Genomic DNA, 4,290 nt, shown 5'->3' with positions numbered 1-4,290 from the left:
GCAAAATTTTGGTTTTCTGCTCTATCACCAAGGGAAACTCATCAATCAACACTTCATTCCATTTCTGTAGGCTGATTTTTTGTACTGCTTGCTCCTTCATGATAGTATCTGTTGAATACACTGACAGACCAATGGAACACAAAAGAAAGACCAAAAGAGACTCCAACACATAAAGAAAATTAGAATGAAGACAGCATCTGAAATAAGTTAAAGATAAACTTTTTAATAATTTTTGTTGGGACAACTATACCCAATCTAGAAAAAAAGTTCATCTATACCTCATACTGTATACTAGGGTAAACATCAAATGGATCAAAGATTTAGATCTGGAAAGAAGGAAGAAAGGGATAAACCATAAAAGAACTGGAAGAAAACAAGGCAAACTCCTTTATAACCTCAAGTGAAGAAAGCCTTTATGATGCAAAATCTGGAAACCATAGGAGACAAAATATTAAATTTAACTACGTAAAATTAAGAACCTTTTAGATGGCAAAATAAACAAATGCACTATAAACAAAGGCAAAAGACAAATTCAAACTGGTAAAAAACATTTGCTTTTCAGATAATCGCATATAATCTTTCTGATAGAGTTGAGAAATTACAATCAAGACCAAAAACCCAATTTAAAAAAATGGGCAAAGGACATGAAAGACAGCTCACAGAAATACAAACATAAACAGTCTTCAAACATAGGAAAAGGTGTTCAACCTCACTCAAACCTGCCAAGATAGTTTTCATTTATCAGAGCGGCAAAAATCTAAAAGATTGACAACATATTCTGCTGATGAAGCTGTGGTAAATAGGCATCTCATACATGCTGGTAGCAGTGCAAAACTAAGCAAGACCTATGAAACAAAACTTGAAGGTATTTATCAAAATCATAAATGTAAATTTCTCTTTGATCCAGGCAGGCCTACTTTTGTATACTGGTAAACTACAGTTTCGTGTATCAGTAATGCATTTCTTTCTATGGATAGACCACGATGTGTTTAACCATTGACCTGTTCATGGACTTCTGGGTTATGTCTAATTTTGGACTATTAGAAATAAAGCAACTAAGAACATTTTTGCACAAATCTTTGGGCATATGTTTTCTTTCCTCTTGGGTAAATACCTAGGAGTAGAATATGGCTGAATCATATGCTAGGTATACGTTTAACTTTTTATAAAATTGCCAAACTTTTTTTTTAATTATGATAAAATACATGTAACAACATTTAACATCTTAATCATTTTTAAATGTAGTTAGCTGTGTTAAGTACATTCATATTTTTTTGCAACCAATCTCCAGAATGCTCTTCGTCTTGCAAAACTGAAACTCTATATCCATTAAATAACTCTTCATTTCCCCCTTTCCCCAGGCCCTAACAACTACCATTCTACTTTTCTGTCTCTGTGAATTTGACTACTCTAGGTACCTCATATAAATAGAATCATGTATTATTTTTTTCTTTTCTTTTTGTGATTGGCTTATTTCACTTAGCATAAACATTTATCCATGCTGTAGAATGTGTCAGACTTTCCTTCTTTGTAAGGCTGAATAATATTCCATTGTATGTATATACCACATTTTGTTTATCTATGCATCTGTTGATGGACTTTCTAGTTTTCCTTTATTCTATGTTGTTCGAATTTTTCCAGCTCTATTATGAAAAATTTCAAACATATAGAAAATTAGAAGGAATAACAGAATTAACAACCAAATTCTCTCTTAGATTCTAAAATTATTTTTTCATATTTATATCTTTATCTTTTATGTATGTATCTTATATATTTATATAATTTACATATTTACATATTTTTATAAATTTTGTTTTCCATCATACCATTTGACAGTAAGTTCTAAATTGAGATAAAAGTCAGAAAATGGTTATTTTTGAGAATGAGATGGACACTAAAGAATCCTCTCAAGCATTAGAAATGTCCTATATTTTGATCTGCATGGCAGTTACATCTGTAGAACGTCATTGATCTGTAGACTTGAAATTTGTATACTTTAAATTATATTTCAAAAAGAGCAGGAAAAAAAGTTGTAGGCATAACACTTAAGCATGTATTTCCTAAGAATAAAGATATTTTCCTACATAACTATTATCACATTTTTAAGTTAATTGCATATAATATCTAATACTCAGTCAACATTCAAAATTTTTCAGTCTCAAGAATGTCTTTTATGGCTCTTCCACCCTATTTCCAAACCAGGATCACAAACTGAATTTGGTTGTTATGTCTCTTTAGTCTTAGTGTAGAATAATCCCCAAGCTTTTTATCCTCTATGACACTGAGTCCAGGCCATGTATCTTATAAGATGTCCACATTCTGAATTTGTTTAATTATTTCCTCATGGTGCTTAACTTTTCCCTCTACCTACTGTGCTTCTTTTGTAACACAGAAGGTCCAGAAGCTTGACATTTAACTTACAATCATTTTTAGCAAGAATACTTCATAGATAACTGTCATCCACAGAGTTTTAAATCTGAAGACCTAAAAGTTCTATTTGGTTCCTTCTTAGGAATCTAATCTAGCTGTTTCTAAATCTTCTAACTCACTAATAGTAGACTGTTTCCTGGTATATTTTATAAACTGGGATTTTGAACTAGTCAGTAGGACAGTCTCTCTGTGAATTCCATGAGATCTAGATGGGCCAGGCAGGGTATGCATCTGCTTTTTGCCCTGTGCCTGAGTGCTATTACCACTCTAGGACCTGCAGTTATGTTAATTTCTTGTGTTGCGGGTTCATGAACAATGCAGGTAGTATAAATATGAACCTCCCACTATGGTGAGATTAGGCCTATAGTTAAAGAGTTCACAGGGGAATTTTTAAATTTTATCTGGAGCCCTGACAAAGACAGACAAGTTTCATTGTTATTTATGTATGCTGGTAAACACATTTTCTTTAATTCACATTTTCACTGAAGGTAAAGCTCTTCAAAGCTCAGCTTTATGTGAAGATCTGAGTTCCAACTACCTCCATGACACAAGCCAAAGGCCTACTCTTGTATTTCCACACATTGACCCTCACATCCATTTGCTGCACAGGGTGACAAAATGACCCCACTGGAGGTCACTACAGCACAGGTGAGCAAACTTTTTTCCATGAAGAACCAGCATTACTACTCATGCTGTCTGAAGAAAAAAATTACGAACTGCTTTGAGTTCAGTAGCATTTGGAAATGAAATTTTTTTTTTAATTAATATCAAAAGCACCCATATACATTATAAAAAGTAGTGATGTATGTAGGTGCATTATTACTAAGTCTACTGACAGTACTTATTGCATGTTAGGACTATGGGCCATCCATAATAATTCTGCAGGTTTCTCTGCTTAAATGTTACTTACAGAGAACTCTGTTCCAACGGCAATACTAATGATCGACAATCAAAAATTATGTAAACAAGAGGAAAAAGATCAGGCACAATAAAAATTCCACATTTAATAATAAATCCAAATAGGGATTTCTCAATGTGAAGAATGAATCTTACCTTCTCAATGTGAAGAATGAATGTTACCTGATACATGTTGGACAACAAACAAGCACAAGTCTTAAATTTCTGACTGACTGAGTTAGTACTTAGACTTGAGTGTGCTTTAAGTGTGGCAGATAGGTTTAAATGTCAAATCTGACACTAAGAACAATACTGTTTGTTAGAATTAAGACTTTGGCACCAAATAATTATGTCTTTTCCATTCTTGTTTGAAATGGATGCTTCAATATGCATGACCACTGAGTATGTATATTTCATTTTCAACAACTGGTCTTTATGAAAAAATACAAAGAAAAGGCAATGATAATATTAAAAGTTGACTCACCACTGTCCTCTGTTTGTTGGGCAGGAAGACTCTAACAATAGGTTTTTGTGGTGATTTAGGGTTGCTCCGTGACACATCTGTGGGATTTTGAAAAACTGAAAGAGATGAAGGTAGCACTGAAAGGCTAGAAGAGGAAGAAGATGTAACGGTGTCCGTTGATGCAGAGCTAGAAACAGAAAAATCAGTTCCATTCCCCAGGGATTCCAATAACTGTTGTTCTCTTTGTTGGAGGGCATCTAGCTTGCTGGTGTATTCTTCATAGGCCTATAAAATAAAGTAGACTTACATTGAATCTGGACTTTTTCCTTCCTGACATTAACAAAAAGAAATATAAAATTTAAGCCCTTGTTTATAATCTCTATAATCTAGCTAACAAGGTTTTAAGCTGTAAATTACAAAGTGCTAGAAGTACTGTAAATTAGTATTTTTACCTTTAAATTGATAAATCTTTTGTTATGACACTATGTTACATTGAGGAC

The 4,290-nt window shown here is 33.1% G+C and overlaps 1 protein-coding gene across 1 annotated transcript in view; it reads right to left on the bottom strand.

The window, feature by feature from the left end:
* Nucleotides 1-4,071, bottom strand: part of BRAF (B-Raf proto-oncogene, serine/threonine kinase) — a 65,299-nt gene extending 61,228 nt beyond the window's left edge. Inside the window, exon 1 of the mRNA XM_023530269.1 lies at nucleotides 3,812-4,071. The gene's annotated coding sequence lies outside the window, so the exon portion shown is untranslated. The remainder of the gene's footprint in view (nucleotides 1-3,811) is intronic.
* Between the last annotated feature and the right edge of the window lie 219 nt (nucleotides 4,072-4,290).

The sequence above is a fragment of the Pteropus vampyrus genome, unplaced genomic scaffold (assembly GCF_000151845.1).
Source record: "Pteropus vampyrus isolate Shadow unplaced genomic scaffold, Pvam_2.0 Scaffold48, whole genome shotgun sequence".
Classification (NCBI taxonomy): Eukaryota; Metazoa; Chordata; class Mammalia; order Chiroptera; family Pteropodidae; genus Pteropus; species Pteropus vampyrus.
The sequence above is the reverse complement of the archived record's forward strand: the minus strand, read 5'-3'. Positions and strand labels throughout refer to the sequence as shown.